Source organism: Ranitomeya variabilis, chromosome 3, assembly GCF_051348905.1.
Source record: "Ranitomeya variabilis isolate aRanVar5 chromosome 3, aRanVar5.hap1, whole genome shotgun sequence".
Lineage (NCBI taxonomy): Eukaryota > Metazoa > Chordata > Amphibia > Anura > Dendrobatidae > Ranitomeya > Ranitomeya variabilis.
Genome location: NC_135234.1, coordinates 335456780 through 335474927, shown reverse-complemented (window position 1 = coordinate 335474927; position 18148 = coordinate 335456780).

The window sequence follows — 18148 nt, the reverse complement described above, 5'->3', positions numbered from 1 at the left end:
ACTTTCGGGAAAAGAAGGCACATGGTTTCATCAAGGAACCATCAGAATTCCTCTGAGACAAAACGGCCCCTGCCCCAATCTCAGAAGCGTCAACCTCAACCTGAAATGGAAGAGAAACATCTGGCTGACTCAACACCGGAGCAGAAGTAAATCGGTGTTTAAGCTCCTGAAAGGCAGAGACAGCCGCAGAGGACCAATTCGTCACATCAGCGCCCTTTTTCGTCAAATCGGTCAGGGGTTTAACCACACTGGAGAAGTTAGCAATGAAACGGCGATAAAAATTAGCAAAGCCCCAAAATTTCTGAAGACTCTTCACAGACGTGGGCTGAATCCAATCATGAATGGCCTGAACCTTAACCGGATCCATCTCTATAGATGAGGGAGAAAAAATAAAGCCCAAAAAAGAAACCTTCTGCACTCCAAAAAGACACTTAGACCCCTTCACAAACAAAGCATTGTCACGAAGGATCTGAAAAACCATCCTGACCTGTTTCACATGAGACTCCCAATCATCGGAAAAAATCAAAATGTCATCCAAATATACAATCATGAATTTATCAAGATAATTCCAGAAGATATCATGCATGAAGGACTGAAAAACAGATGGAGCATTAGAGAGCCCGAAGGGCATCACAAGGTATTCAAAATGGCCCTCGGGCGTATTAAACGCAGTTTTCCATTCGTCACCCTGCTTAATACGAATAAGATTATATGCCCCTCGAAGGTCAATCTTAGTAAACCAACTAGCCCCCTTAATCCTAGCAAACAAATCAGAAAGCAAAGGCAAAGGGTATTGAAATTTGACCGTGATCTTATTCAAGAGGCGATAATCAATACAAGGTCTCAAGGAGCCATCCTTCTTGGCAACAAAAAAAATCCCGCTCCCAATGGTGAAGAAGATGGCCGAATATGCCCTTTCTCCAAAGACTCCTTAATATAACTCCGCATAGCGGTATGTTCAGGCACCGACAGGTTGAAAAGTCGGCCATTAGGAAACTTACAAATTGGAATCAAGTCAATAGCACAATCACAGTCCCTATGCGGTGGAAGGGAACTGGACTTGGGCTCATTGAACACATCCTGAAAATCAGACAAGAACTCTGGAATTTCAGAAGGGGGGAAGAGGAGATTGACATCAAAGGAATGTCACCATGAACTCCCTGACAACCCCAACTAGTCACAGACATAGATTTCCAATCCAACACCAGATTATGTACCTGCAACCATGGAAAACCCAGCACAATAGCATCATGCAAATTATGCAACACCAAAAAGCGACAATCCTCCCGATGGGCTGGCGCCATGCACATGGTCACCTGTGTCCAAAACTGGGGTTTATTTTTAGCCAAAGGTGTAGCATCAATGCCCCTTAAAGGAATAGGGTTCTCCAAAGACTGCAAAGGGGAAACCACAATGTCTAGCGAATTCAAAGTCCATTAAATTCAAAGCGGCGCCAGAATCTACAAACGCCATGACAGAAAATGACGACAATGAGCAGATCAATGTCACAGATAACAGAAATTTAGGTTGTACGGTACCAATGGAAACTGAACTAGTGATTCTCTTAATACGCTTAGGGCAGACCGAAATTACATGAGAAGCATCGCCACAGTAAAAACACAACCCATTCTGACATCTGAATCCCCGTCGTTCAGCTCCAGACAGAATCCTATCGCACTGCATAGGCTCAGGTATCTGCTCTGAGGACAACGCCACAGCGCGCAAGCAGGCGCCGATCAATCTGAATGGCCAGAGACATAGAATCGCTCAGACCAACAGGCGTGGGAAACCCCACCATAACATCTTTAACAGATTCAGAAAGACCCTTTCTGAAAATTGCCGCCAAAGCATCCTCATTCCATTTAGTCAGCACAGACCATTTTCTAAATTTCTGACAATACAATTCTGCTGCTTCTGGACCCTGAAACAGGGTCAACAAGGTCTTCTCAGCATGATCCACAGAATTTGGTTCATCATATAATAACCCTAGAACCTGAAAGAAGGCTTCTACATTAAACAAGGCAGGATTCCCAGATTCCAGGGAAAATGCCCAATCCTGAGGATCGCCACGCAGCAGGGAGATGACTATTTTAACCTGCTGAATGGAATCACCAGAAGAACGAGGTTTCAGAGCAAAAAACAGTTTACAGTTATTTTTAAAACTCAAAAATTTAGACCTGTCCCCAAAAAATAACTCAGGAGTAGGAATCTTAGGCTCTAAAACCGGAGTCTGAACAATATAATCGGAAATACCCTGTACCCTAGCAGCTAGTTGGTCTACACGTGAAGCTAATCCCTGAACATCCATGCTAGCACACAGCTCCTCAGTCACCCAGAGGAAAAGAGGGAAGGAAAGACAAAACAGACTGCAGAAAAAAAATGGCTAAGGACTTTTCTTCCCTTCTTCTGAGATGCATTTAACTCATTGTTGGCCAGTTGTACTGTTATGATCCGGTGACCCTGGAGCCGCATGAGACGAATCTCTGGAGTAGGTGGTACCTGTACTGACCGCAATCCTAATACTGACACCGCAACTAGAAGTAGCCGTGGGATGTACCTAACCAGGCCTAGACACCTCGACACAGCCGGAGGACTAAATACCCCTAAAGATGGAAATGGGAAATCCTATCTTGCCTCAGAGCAGAGCCCCAAAGGATAGGCAGCCCCCCACAAATATTGACTGTGAGTTAAAGAGGAAATACGTACACAGGCAGAAAAAACAGAGTTTAGCAAAAGAGGCCCTTCTAGCTAGATGGAAAGGATAGGACAGAGTTCTAAGCGGTCAGTATTAAAACACTAGAAAATTCCACAGCAGAAAATACTATATACTACATCTAACTAAAGACATAGGATGTATATCTTCATCTCCAGAGAAACCAGCATGACAGAAAAATCCAAACAAGTCAAGCTGGACAAAAACACAATAGATTGCACTGCACATAAAAGCACACTGCATGCGTGCTAGAGAACCAAAACAAGGCACTTATCTTAGCTGAAATGACAGCAGGGCAGTGGAGCCAGACAGAGATGCAATCCCTCCAAGATACAATGGGCAACTGGCAGGGATTGATGGATCCTACAAACCTAAATACCTAATAGAGCTGCAATAAGCAGAAACACCTGCCCTGGCCTATAATCCAGAGACCACTGCACTACCACTAACAACCCCCGGAGGGAGCCCAAGAGCAGAATTCACAACAGCAGTCCCCATAAGTCTCTATATATTGTAATGCACTCCACTCCCCATAGGCCTCTATATAGTATTATGCACTCTCCATAGGCCTCCATACAGTTTAATGCAGTACCCATAAAAAAACACTGTAACCTCTCCTCCTTGTTCCCTGCTGCTGCGGTCTTTGCTGCGAGAGTCAATGCAAATCAGCATAGCGGGCACCATATAATGACATCATTGTGTCCTCTGCATTGAGACGTCAGGCATAGAGGGGAAATGATGGGAGAGGGATAGTCAGTTAATGCTCCATCTCTCATCATTGCATTCAAGTGTATTGGCATCCAGGATGCCGACACAGTTGAACTTGTGATGACGTATGGGGGCCCGGAGCTAGCTACGCCCCCAGCTCAAGGGCCCCATAGCGGCAGGGTGGTGTGCAGGGACATCATGTCTGTGCTAGAGAGTTTAGCTGCGTATGCCAATACAGTTAAAAGTGGCGTAGCTCCGCACCCTCTGCCCCCCACCCGGTGGCTATTCTACTGGGACAACCCCTTTAAATACTTGTTATGCTAACAGGTGCCTGGGGCTTATTATAAGCTGTAAATATAAGCCCCCTACCTCCCTATCTCCACCATCCCCAGACAGCAACTGTGACATGAGAATGAGATTGCATGTAATCTAGAAATGCAAGGCCCCCAGCACCACCCCCACTGCCCCAATTCACCCCCACCTTCCCCTCACATTCACCCACTCATTATAACATCATATAACAATTTCTTTAAAATATATATACAGTATATATCCCTCCTGCAGCACTTACATATGACGTGATGATGATTGGTTCGGTCCAGAAAGTGTCTCTTAGCACAGCCTAAGGCTACTTTCACACTAGCGTCTGTCATGGTTCCCAATGGCAAGAGACCGTAGTAAAGCATACAAAGGACTAGCTCTTGGAAGATGGGAACTCGAGCTGACTGTGAGCTAAACCTACCGCACAACTAACAGTGGCCGGGTAGCGTGCCTACGTTTTATCCCTAGACGCCCAGCGCCAGCCGGAGAACTGACTGACCCTAGCAGAGGAAAATACAGACCTGGCTTACCTCTAGAGAAATTTTCCCCAAAAGGCAGACAGTAGCCCCCACATATAATGTCGGTGATTTTAGAGGAAATAGACATACGAAGTATGAAGATAGGTTTAGCAAATTGAGGTCCGCTTACTAGATAGTAGGAAGACAGAAAAGGGAACTACACAGTCAGCTGAAAACCCTTTCAAAACACCATCCTGAAATTACTTTAAGACTCTAATATCAACTCATGACACCAGAGTGGCAATTTCAGCTCACAAGAGCTTCCAGCCTCAGAAATATTCAAACACAGAGAACTGGAACAAAAATGCAAAACAAACTTAGGACTCAAAGTCCAACTTAGCTGATAGTAGTCTAGGAGCAGGAACATGCAACAGAAAGGCTTCTGGTAACATTGTTGGCCGGCATAGAAATGACTGAGGAGCAAGGCTAAATAGACAACTCCCACATCCTGATGGAAACAGGTGAACAGAGGAGATGAAGCACATAAGTGCAGTACCACCAGAAACCACCGGGGGAGCCCAGAAACCAAATTCACAACAGTACCCCCCCCTCAAGGAGGGGGCACCGAACCCTCACCAGAACCACCAGGGTGATCAGGATGAGCCCTATGAAAGGCACGGACCAAATTGGAGGCATGAACATCAGAGGCTGTCACCCAAGAGTTATCCTCCTGACCGTAGCCCTTCCACTTGACCAGATACTGAAGTCTCCGTCTGGAAACACGGGAGTCCAAGATCTTCTCGACAACGTACTCCAACTCACCCTCAACCAACACCGGAGCAGGAGGCTCAACGGAAGGCACAACCGGTACCTCATACCTGCGCAACAATGACCGATGGAAGACATTATGAATAGAAAAAGATGCAGGGAGGTCCAAACGAAAGGACACAGGGTTAAGAATCTCCAATATCTTGTACGGGCCGATGAACCGAGGCTTAAACTTAGGAGAAGAAACCTTCATAGGGACAAAACGAGAAGATAACCACACCAAGTCCCCAACACAAAGACGAGGACCAACACGACGACGGCGGTTGGCAAAATGCTGAGTCTTCTCCTGGGACAACTTCAAATTGTCCACCACATGCCCCCAAATCTGATGCAACCTCTCCACCACAGCATCCACTCCAGGACAATCCGAAGACTCCACCTGACCGGAAGAGAAACGAGGATGAAACCCCGAATTACAGAAGAAAGGAGAAACCAAGGTGGCAGAACTAGCCCGATTATTGAGGGCAAACTCCGCCAAGGGCAAAAAGGCAACCCAATCATCCTGATCCGCAGACACAAAACACCTCAAATAAGTCTCCAAGGTCTGATTAGTTCGCTCGGTCTGGCCATTAGTCTGAGGGTGGAAAGCAGACGATAAAGAGCAAATCAGGGTCACAGATAGAATAAACTTAGACTGTAAAGTGCCAATTGAAACAGACTTATCAACCTTCTTAGTACGTTTAGAGCATGCTGATATAACATGAGTTGAATCACCACAATAGAAGCATAACCCATTTTTTCGCCTAAAATTCTGTCGTTCGCTTCTGGACAGAATTCTATCACATTGCATAATCTCTGGCGCCTTCTCAGTAGACACCGCCAAATGGTGCACAGGTTTGCGCTCCCGCAAACGCCGATCAATCTGAATAGCCATTGTCATGGACTCATTCAGACCTGTAGGCACAGGGAACCCCACCATAACATCCTTAATGGCATCAGAGAGACCCTCTCTGAAATTCGCCGCCAGGGCGCACTCATTCCACTGAGTAAGCACAGACCACTTACGAAATTTTTGGCAGTATATTTCAGCCTCATCTTGCCCTTGAGACAGGGCCATTAAGGCTTTTTCAGCCTGAATCTCTAAATGAGGTTCCTCATAAAGCAGCCCCAAAGCCAGGAAAAACGCATCCACATTGAGCAACGCAGGATCCCCTAGTGTCAAAGCAAATGCCCAGTCCTGAGGGTCGCCCCGGAGCAAGGAAATTACAATCCTGACCTGCTGTGCAGGATCTCCAGCGGAGCGAGATCTCAGAGACAAAAATAATTTACAATTATGTTTGAAATTCTGGAAGCGAGATCTATCCCCGGAGAAAAATTCAGGTAAAGGAATTCTAGGTTCAGATATAGGAGCATGAATAACAAAATCCTGTAAACTTTGAACCTTCCCAGTGAGATTATCCAAACCTGTAGCTAAACTCTGAGGATCCATATTAATCAGGTGAAATCAGAACCATTCAAGGATTAGAAGGAGAGAGAGACGAAGGCTGCAGTAAGCAGAGATGCTAGTGAATCAACTAATGAGCAAACTCAGGAAAAAAAAAAAAATAAATAAATTCTCTGCAGACTTCTTTTCTCTCCTTTCTTCTGCCAATTATTTTAACCCTTGGCCGGCCAAACTGTCATGGTTCTCAATGGCAAGAGACCGTAGTAAAGCATACAAAGGACTAGCTCTTGGAAGATGGGAACTCGAGCTGACTGTGAGCTAAACCTACCGCACAACTAACAGTGGCCGGGTAGCGTGCCTACGTTTTATCCCTAGACGCCCAGCGCCAGCCGGAGAACTGACTGACCCTAGCAGAGGAAAATACAGACCTGGCTTACCTCTAGAGAAATTTTCCCCAAAAGGCAGACAGTAGCCCCCACATATAATGTCGGTGATTTTAGAGGAAATAGACATACGAAGTATGAAGATAGGTTTAGCAAATTGAGGTCCGCTTACTAGATAGTAGGAAGACAGAAAAGGGAACTACACAGTCAGCTGAAAACCCTTTCAAAACACCATCCTGAAATTACTTTAAGACTCTAATATCAACTCATGACACCAGAGTGGCAATTTCAGCTCACAAGAGCTTCCAGCCTCAGAAATATTCAAACACAGAGAACTGGAACAAAAATGCAAAACAAACTTAGGACTCAAAGTCCAACTTAGCTGATAGTAGTCTAGGAGCAGGAACATGCAACAGAAAGGCTTCTGGTAACATTGTTGGCCGGCATAGAAATGACTGAGGAGCAAGGCTAAATAGACAACTCCCACATCCTGATGGAAACAGGTGAACAGAGGAGATGAAGCACATAAGTGCAGTACCACCAGAAACCACCGGGGGAGCCCAGAAACCAAATTCACAACAAGTGTCGTACGACGCACGACGAATTGAGGCCATTCACAGAGCTCAGGAGAGGGAGAGAGAGGTCATTCACAGAGCTCAGGAGATGGCATTGCTGGAGAGGCAGATCGCTTTGGAAGCAGCTAGAAACTCCAGACAGACTGTAACCCCAGCTCCCACCATGAGGGAACTCCCCAGAGTGTCCCGCAAAGACTTCAAGCCCTTTAATGAGGCTGCAGGCGACATTGAGGGCTTCTTCCAGGACTTTGAGCATCAGTGTCGATTAATGGAAGTCCCGGAAAGGGAGACATCTTGTGGGGCTCTTAGAGGGTGGAGCTGCCGAAGCCTATAGAGCTATGGACCCTCGGGGGAACCGTGAGTATGGGGAGATTAAACAGACTATTCTAGAACATTATGCTGTGATGCCAGACACTTACAGGACTCAGTTCCGTACTTTAGCATGTGATGGGGAAGTGTCTTTTAAGATATATGCTCATAGACTCAAACAAATATGTCATCGCTGGCTGGAGGCAGAGGAGGCCTTAACCTGGGAGACCTTCCTCCAGGTTATCCTAAAAGAGCAGTTTTACTTCAAGTGCCCTGCTGAGATCCGGGAATGGGTGCATGAGAGGAGACCAGCGACAGTGGAAGAAGCTGCATCTCTCGCTGATGAGGCTCTCACCATCAAGCCTCAGTGGAGGGTTCTGTTGGAGGATGAAGAGAGGCCTACCAGCTCCACAACACCGGTGGCCCCCAGTTCTTCTGTCCCCATTGTTCCCCGTTCCTCTAAGCCACCACCTCATGCTGATACCCGTGTAAATGTTCCTCCAGTTGCTTCTATTGCGTTTTCTGGAATACGACGAGAAGAGGAAGTAGCAGAGCGCAGGTGTTATGGCTGTGGGCATCTGCAGGCCTCATGCCCAGCCAGCCCATGGAGGAGTCGTCCTCAAACCCCTACAGCACCTTCAGGTGGGTGCCGGCCTCCAGGTTCCCTTACCCCTCGCCCAAGAGGACGCCTTGGATGGAGTGAGACCCAGCACAGATGCTATCGATGTGGGCAGCCGGGGCATCTGCAAGCCTCCTGCCCAGCTGTTCAAATGAGGATTGATCCTGTACCCAGTCGTATTATTAATTATGTACAGCCAAGTGCCATGGAAGAAGACGTGTCACCACTACGTGAGGACCGGCCTAGTGCCTCACCCACCCATGTTGCACCACTAGGAGTTTATGGTGTGAGACCCGCAGCTATGACGACTTCTGCTCATCGAGGTAAGCACTTGCTGGAGGTCGTGCTGGATGGACAGAGAATAATTGGATTTTGTGACTCAGGGGCTTTCCTCACACTGGCTGATCCCCGAGTGCTTCGGCCTGAGGCAATTCATAGAGGACCTGGGATTGTCATTGAACTGGCTGGTGGACAATGGAAGACTATTCCCACAGCCACTGTGGATCTGAACTTTGGTTTTGGGGTCAGGCGATGTGTGGTTGGGGTGATGGGTGGTCTGCCTGCAGATGTTCTCCTGGGCAATGATGTGGGAGAGGTACGATGCCAATTCGTGGCTGCATGAAGCCACATGTAAGTTACGCTCTGCCTGTGTGTACTTAACCAGCGACCTGTAGAGGTCCCTAGTACGTACACAAATTGGGAGGGGAAGGGATTGTCATGATCTGTACTTTTGCCCTGTCCTGTATTTGAATAATATGCCATTTGATGTATGTAACTGTTCTCTGGTTTCTGTTAGCTGTAATTTATGTATTTTCTTGTGTTGGGAGTTCACTTGTAACAATATGTCTCCTTCCCCCAATACTTGCAGCCCTAAGCTATAATGTAATTAAGCTAGTGAAGGAATAGCCATTGTTCCTCACAGCAGGTGGCTAGTCAAATGTACATACTACGTAGACTAAGTGGAGCCGACCAGAATAGAATCTTCTGGTGGACCCAACCATTGAACAGAAGGTGTGACCCCCTACCCCCTTCATGGGCGGATCACAGGAGCTCAGACAATCCATTCTTCTATTTGAGAAGAGATGTGAGTTGATGCTGGAAGGAGAAGGAGTGGGGATTCTTAGCTGAGGCAAGACCCCATGTCCATCTGTGTCTGCGGAAGCGAACGGGGCGAGACTTGAGTTGAGGACATATCTCGTCGTTCGTGAGATTGTTTTGGGATCCTTTGGACTCGTGTGGACTATTGCTTTGTTAGCTGGCACAAGGATTATCGGGAGTGTTGTGAATTTGGATTCTGGGCTCCCCCGGTGGCCGCTTGTGGAATTGGACTTGTCATCCTCTTTCCTGTTTCACCTGATTCCATCAGTAGTGGGTGTCGCTATTTAAGCTCATTTCTCTGGTGGTTTCTTGCCGGTCAACAATGTTATCTGATGCCTCTCAGTGCTTGTTCCTGCTTCTAGACTACTACTAGATAAGTTGGACTTTTGTCCATGTTTTGTTTTGCCTATTTGTTCCAGTTCACAGCTGAAGTTTTGTTACTGTGTCTGGAAAGCTCTCGTTGATCAGGGATTGCTACTCTGGCGTTATGAGTTAATGCCAGAGTTTAAGGTAATCTCTGGATGGTGTTTTGTTAGTGTTTTTCTGCTGACCATGAAAGTATACTATCTGTCTTCTGCTATCTAGTAAGCGGACCTCAAATTTGCTAAGACTATTTTCCTGCTGCGTTTGTTGTTTCATCTGAACTCACCGTCATTATATGTGGGGGGCTACTGTCTTCTTTGGAATATTTCTCTAGAGGTGAGCCAGGTCTTATATTTCCCTCTGCTAGCTATTTAGGTCTTAGGCCAGAGCTGGGCATCTAGCGATAAATAGGAAATGCTACCTGGCTATTTCTAGTTGCGCGGCAGGCTTAGTTCATGGTCAGTATAGTTCCATCTTCCGAGAGCTTGTCCCTCTATAGGCTTGCTATGATCTCTGCCTGCAGAGATCATGACAGTTTGACCGGCCATAAAGTGTTAAAGACCCAGGTTGAGAAAGGAGAGTTATAAGAAGTCTGCTGAAATTTTTTTTTTTTCCCTTTGCCTGCAGGTCTGAATGAGTCCATGACAATGGCTATTCAGATTGATAGGCGTCTGCGGGAGCGCAAACCGGTGCACCATCTGGCGGTGTCTATGGAAAAGACGCCAGAAAGTATGCAGTGTGATAGAATTCTGTCCAGGAGCGAGCGACAGAATTTTAGACGGAAGAATGGATTGTGTTTCTATTGTGGGGATTCTACTCATGTTATATCAGCATGCTCTAGGCGTACAAAGAAGCTTGATAAGTCTGTTTCCATTAGCACCATTCAGTCTAAGTTTATTTTGTCTGTAACCCTGATTTGCTCTTTGTCATCCATTGCCACGGACGCCTATGTTGACTCTGGCGCCGCTCTGAGTCTTATGGATTGGTCCTTTGCCAATCGTTGTGGTTTTGATTTAGAGCCTTTGGAGACTCTTATTCCTCTGAAGGGGATTGACTCCACCCCATTGGCTAATAATAAACCACAATACTGGACACAAGTAACCATGCGTATCAATCCGGATCACCAGGAGATTATTCGTTTCCTGGTGCTGTATAATTTACATGACGATTTGGTACTGGGATTGCCATGGTTGCAGTCTCACAACCCAGTCTTGGACTGGAGAGCAATTTCTGTGTTGAGCTGGGGATGTAAGGGTATTCATGGGGACGTACCTTTGGTTTCTATTTCGTCGTCCATTCCCTCTGAAGTCCCTGAGTTCCTCTCTGATTATCAAGACGTCTTTGACGAACCCAAGCTTGGGTCGTTACCTCCGCACCGTGAGTGCGATTGTGCCATAGATTTGATACCGGGTTGTAAATATCCAAAGGGTCGTTTGTTTAATTTGTCTGTGCCGGAACATGCTGCTATGCGGGAATATATAAAGGAGTCTTTGGAAAAGGGACATATTCGTCCATCTTCTTCTCCCTTGGGAGCTGGGTTTTTCTTTGTCTCAAAAAAAGACGGCTCTTTGAGACCATGTATTGATTATCGGCTTCTGAATAAGATCACTGTTAAGTATCAATACCCATTGCCATTGCTTACTGATTTGTTTGCTCGTATAGAGGGTGCTAAGTGGTTCTCTAAAATTGATCTTCGTGGGGCGTATAATTTGGTGCGGATCAGGCAGGGGGATGAGTGGAAGACCGCATTTAATACGCCCGAGGGCCACTTTGAGTATTTGGTCATGCCTTTTGGTCTTTCTAATGCCCCTTCAGTTTTCCAGTCTTTTATGCATGATATTTTCCGCGATTTTCTGGATAAATTTATGATAATATATCTGGATGATATTCTGATTTTTTCTGATGACTGGGACTCTCATGTCCAGCAGGTCAGGAGAGTTTTTCAGGTTCTGCGGTCTAATTCTTTATGTGTGAAGGGGTCTAAGTGCGTTTTTGGGGTCCAGAAAATTTCCTTTTTGGGGTATATTTTTTCTCCCTCTTCTATTGAGATGGATCCCGTCAAGGTGCAAGCTATTTGTGACTGGACTCAGCCCTCCTCTCTTAAGGGTCTTCAGAGATTTTTGGGCTTTGCCAACTTTTACCGCCGATTTATTGCTGGTTTTTCGGATGTCGTTAAACCACTGACTGATTTGACCAGACAAGGCGCTGATGTTGCTAATTGGTCCCCTCATGCTGTAGAGGCCTTTCAGGAGCTTAAGCGCCGTTTTGCCTCTGCCCCTGTGTTGCGTCAGCCTGATGTGAATCTGCCTTTTCAGGTTGAGGTTGACGCTTCGGAGATCGGAGCTGGGGCAGTGTTGTCGCAGAAAGGTTCCGACTGCTCCGTCATTAGGCCTTGTGCCTTCTTTTCTCGCAAATTTTCGCCCGCAGAGCGGAATTATGATGTTGGGAATCGGGAGCTTTTGGCCATGAAGTGGGCGTTTGAGGAGTGGCGCCATTGGCTCGAGGGGGCTAGACATCAGGTGGTGGTATTGACTGACCACAAAAATTTGATTTATCTTGAGACTGCCAGACGCCTGAATCCTAGACAGGCGCGCTGGTCTTTATTTTTTTCTCGCTTTAATTTTGTGGTGTCATACCTACCGGGTTCTAAGAATGTTAAGGCAGATGCCCTTTCTAGGAGTTTTGACCCGGACTCTCCTGGTAATTCTGAACCCACAGGTATCCTTAGGGAGGGAGTAATTTTGTCGGCCGTTTCTCCTGATCTGCGGCGGTCCTTGCAAGAGTTTCAGGCGGATAGACCGGATCGTTGTCCGCCTGATAGACTGTTTGTTCCGGATGATTGGACCAGCAGAGTCATCTCTGAGGTACATTCTTCTGCATTGGCAGGTCATCCCGGAATTTTTGGTACCAGGGATTTGGTGGCAAGATCCTTCTGGTGGCCTTCTCTGTCACGAGATGTGCGAGTCTTTGTGCAGTCATGTGACGTTTGTGCTCGGGCCAAGTCTTGTAGTTCTCGGGCTAGCGGACTGCTGTTGCCCTTGCCTATTCCTAAGAGGCCTTGGACACACATCTCGATGGATTTTATTTCAGATCTGCCTGTTTCCCAGAAGATGTCTGTCATCTGGGTGGTCTGTGACCGTTTCTCTAAAATGGTCCATTTGGTTCCTCTGCCCAAGTTGCCTTCTTCTTCTGAGTTGGTTCCTCTGTTTTTTCAGAATGTTGTCCGATTGCACGGTATTCCTGAGAATATTGTTTCTGACAGAGGTACCCAATTTGTGTCTAGATTTTGGCGGGCATTCTGTGCTAGGATGGGCATAGATTTGTCTTTTTCGTCTGCTTTTCACCCTCAGACTAATGGCCAGACCGAGCGGACTAATCAGACCCTTGAGACATATCTGAGGTGTTTTGTCTCTGCTGACCAGGATGATTGGGTTGCTTTTTTGCCATTGGCAGAGTTCGCCCTCAATAATCGGGCCAGTTCTTCCACCTTGGTGTCCCCGTTTTTCTGTAATTCGGGGTTTCACCCTCGATTTTCCTCCGGTCAGGTGGAATCCTCGGATTGTCCTGGAGTGGATGCGGTGGTAGAGAGATTGCATCACATTTGGGGGCAGGTTATGGACAATTTGAAGTTGTCCCAGGAGAAGACTCAGCGTTTTGCCAACCGTCATCGTCGTGTTGGTTCTCGGCTTTGTGTTGGAGATTTAGTGTGGTTGTCTTCTCGTTTTGTCCCTATGAGGGTCTCTTCTCCTAAGTTTAAACCTCGGTTCATCGGCCCTTATAGAATATTGGAGATTCTTAATCCTGTTTCTTTCCGTTTGGACCTCCCTGCGTCCTTTTCCATTCATAACGTTTTTCATCGGTCGTTATTGCGCAGGTATGAGGTACCTGTTGTACCTTCAGTTGAGCCTCCTGCTCCGGTGTTGGTTGAGGGTGAGTTGGAGTACGTTGTGGAGAAAATTTTGGACTCTCGTGTTTCCAGACGGAAACTCCAGTATCTGGTCAACTGGAAGGGTTACGGCCAGGAGGATAATTCTTGGGTCAATGCATCTGATGTTCATGCTTCTGATCTTGTTCGTGCCTTCCATAGGGCTCATCCTGGTCGCCCTGGTGGATCTGGTGAGGGTTCGGTGCCCCCTCCTTGAGGGGGGGGTACTGTTGTGAATTTGGATTCTGGGCTCCCCCGGTGGCCGCTTGTGGAATTGGACTTGTCATCCTCTTTCCTGTTTCACCTGATTCCATCAGTAGTGGGTGTCGCTATTTAAGCTCATTTCTCTGGTGGTTTCTTGCCGGTCAACAATGTTATCTGATGCCTCTCAGTGCTTGTTCCTGCTTCTAGACTACTACTAGATAAGTTGGACTTTTGTCCATGTTTTGTTTTGCCTATTTGTTCCAGTTCACAGCTGAAGTTTTGTTACTGTGTCTGGAAAGCTCTCGTTGATCAGGGATTGCTACTCTGGCGTTATGAGTTAATGCCAGAGTTTAAGGTAATCTCTGGATGGTGTTTTGTTAGTGTTTTTCTGCTGACCATGAAAGTATACTATCTGTCTTCTGCTATCTAGTAAGCGGACCTCAAATTTGCTAAGACTATTTTCCTGCTGCGTTTGTTGTTTCATCTGAACTCACCGTCATTATATGTGGGGGGCTACTGTCTTCTTTGGAATATTTCTCTAGAGGTGAGCCAGGTCTTATATTTCCCTCTGCTAGCTATTTAGGTCTTAGGCCAGAGCTGGGCATCTAGCGATAAATAGGAAATGCTACCTGGCTATTTCTAGTTGCGCGGCAGGCTTAGTTCATGGTCAGTATAGTTCCATCTTCCGAGAGCTTGTCCCTCTATAGGCTTGCTATGATCTCTGCCTGCAGAGATCATGACACGGGAGGTGCCCTCGAACCTGTTCCGTTGGACTAATTGTGGACTCTGTAGATCTACCTGCATGTGTTGTTCCAGCATTCTTGATAATAAATCTGTGGAATCATCCCTTGGCCTGTTGTCTCTTCTTGCTCTGCCATACACCCCGTCACAGCTACGCCCCCAGCTCAAGGGCCCCATATGCCAATACAGTTAAAAGTGGCATAGCTCCCCACCCTCTGCCCCCCACCCGGTGGCTATTCTACTGGGACAACCCCTTTAAATACTTGTTATGCTAACAGGTGCCTGGGGCTTATTATAAGCTGTAAATATAAGCCCCCTACCTCCCTATCTCCACCATCCCCAGACAGCAACTGTGACATGAGAATGAGATTGCATATAATCTAGAAATGCAAGGCCCCCAGCACCACCCCCACTGCCCCAATTCACCCCCACCTTCCCCTCACATTCACCCACTCATTATAACATCATATAACAATTTCTTTAAAATATATATACAGTATATATCCCTCCTGCAGCACTTACATATGACGTGATGATGATTGGTTCGGTCCAGAAAGTGTCTCTTAGCACAGCCTAAGGCTACTTTCACACTAGCGTCGTACGACGCTGTTATGATTCTGAGGCAGAAACAAGAGTGGACCCTCTGGACCGTGGAAGGCGACCCTCCGGACGAGCAAGCCTGGTGTAAACCAACCCCTATACAGGGATCGTTAGGGAGCAGGCCCGGAGATAACCAAACCACGGTAGCAGGCACCAGGAGAGACGGCTCTTGATAGAGAAATAAACAAAGGAGAGGACTAGGCAGGAATACTTTAGGAGCGAGGAGGGTGGAATCCTGGCGGAATGGGTAGGGACGGAGCCGAGGGAAAACAGAGGCAGGTAGGAACTGAGGGAAGCAGGAGGAGAAGGTAAACCGAGAAGAGACTGAGTACAGAGAACTAGAGGAAGAAGGAATGAGAGCTGAACCAGTACGGAGGTTCAGAGCTCAGCACAAGAGACAAAGGAGGCCAGAGACAAAAGCAAACGCTAAAGACACTCAGGCACCTCCTAGCAGGGGAGGCCACCTGATATACCGTGAGGTCCACAGGGATAGGTTGCTGGGAGTCCAAGTGGAGCAAAACATCCGGCGCTGGAACCCGGAACCGGGAGGAGGATCTAGCGTCGAATCCTGCGCGCCTGCGCAGAAGCGGACATCCGACGGTGCAGTGAAGGCGTGCGCCGAGGACGAGCATGCCGCTGACCGGAAGTAGGAAGTGCGGCAACGGGGGAAGGAGACGCAGCGGTGAAAGGAACAGAGCGCCGGGGCCCGGGAGAGGAGCGAGCGCTGAGAACGGGAGCGGCAGCGGAAGCAGCATGTCGGGAGCGGTAAGTATGAGTAGTAACAGTACCCCCCTCTTTAAAATCCCCACTCTTGAATTTGGCAAGAAATTTTTCAAGAAGACGAGGTGCATTAATATTTGTCATGAATCCCAATGGCTAGGGATAGCAAGGGACAAGCAAAGTAATACAAAATATCGGACGAGCTCTAGGGTGATGGAACCTGGGCTGACCGCTGCCCTACGCCTGACAAACGCAACTAGAGATAGCCAGGGAGCGTGCCTACGTTTGTTCTAGACGCCACGCACCAGCCTAAGAGCTAACTAGTACTGCAGAGAAAATAAAGACCTCACTTGCCTCCAGAGGAATGAACCCCAAAAGGTATAGTTGCCCCCCCACATGTATTGACGGTGAAATGAGAGGAAGGCACACACATAGAGATGATATATATAGGTTCAGCAAATTGAGGCCCGCTGTAAACTAGAAAGCAGAACGATACAAAAGGGGTCTGAGCGGTCAGCAAAAAACCCTAATCAAAAAACCATCCTGAGATTACAAGAACCCATGTGCCAACTCATGGCACATGGGGAGAACCTCAGTCCACTAGAGCTACCAGCTAGCATAGAGACATAATAAGCAAGCTGGACAAAAAACCAACAACTGAAAATCAGCACTTAGCTTATCCTGAAAGATCTGGGAGCAGGTAGGCAGGAACCAAACAGAGCACATCTGAATACATTGATAGCGGGCAAGGGAATGACAGAAAGGCCAGGTAAAATAGGAACCACCCAGCCTCTGATGGACAGGTGGAAACCAAAGGCCGCAACCCACCAAAGTCACCCAGTACCAGCAGTAACCACCAGAGGGAGCCCACAAACAGAATCCACAACAGTACCCCCCCCCTTGAGGAGGGGTCACCGAACCCTCACGAGAACCCCCAGGGCGATCAGGGTGAGCTCTATGGAAGGCGCGGACCAAATCAGTCGCATGAACATCGGAGGCGACCACCCAGGAATTATCCTCCTGACCTGTTGTGATTTTGCTTTTTGCTCCTTCTAGTGGTCATTAGTGATTTGACTCTGGAGCGTCTGTCTTTTTCTATATCCTCACCTGGGCCGTTAGTTCAGGGGCGTTGCTATATAAGCTCCCTGGACCTTCAGTTCAATGCCTGGCATCGTTGAAATCAGAGCTAATCTGTTGTGCTCTTGTCCTCTGATCCTGGTTCCTGTTTTTCAAGCTAAGTCTGCTTCTTTGCTTTTTGCTTTTGTTTTGTTTGGTATTTTTGTCCAGCTTGTTCCTATCTGTATCCTGACCTTTGCTGGAAGCTCTAGGGGGCTGGTGTTCTCCCCCCGGACCGTTAGACGGTTCGGGGGTTCTTGAATCTCCAGCGTGGATTTTTATAGGGTTTTTGTTGACCAGATAAGTTATCTTGCTATATTCTGCTATTAGTAAGCTGGCCTCTCTTTGCTGAACCTGGTTCATTTCTGTGTTTGTCATTTCCTCTTACCTCACCGTTATTATTTGTGGGGGGCTTGTATCTTGCTTTGGGGTCCCTTTCTCTGGAGGCAAGAGAGGTCTTTGTTTTCTTCTCCTAGGGGTAGTTAGATTCTCCGGCTGGCGCGAGTCATCTAGCGATCACCGTAGGCATGATCCCCGGCTACTTCTAGTGTTGGCGTTAGGAGTAGCTATTTGGTCAACCCAGTTACCACAGCCCTATGAGCTGGATTTTTGTATCTTGCATACTTACACGTTCCTCTGAGACCCTGTCCACTGGGGTCATAACAGTATGCCAGGCCAGTATTAAATGTTTAATGCATTGCAGAAGTGGGATTATAAGAAAGAAAATTTTGAGTTTTTTTTTTTCCCTCTCATTTTTTTTTTTTCTTTTCCCCTTTACCTCAGAGTGGCTTAAGCTTGCTGCAGACATGAATGTCCAGACCTTGATTACAAGTGTGGACCAGCTTGCCGCTCGTGTGCAGGGTATACAAGATTATGTTACCAGAAATCCTAGGTCTGAACCCAAGATTCCGATTCCTGAACTGTTTTCAGGAGACCGATTTAAGTTTAGGAATTTCAGGAATAATTGTAAATTATTTTTGTCCCTGAAACCTTGTTCGTCTGGAGACTCTGCTCAACAAGTAAAAATTGTTATTTCATTCTTACGGGGTGACCCTCAGGATTGGGCTTTTTCGTTGGCGCCAG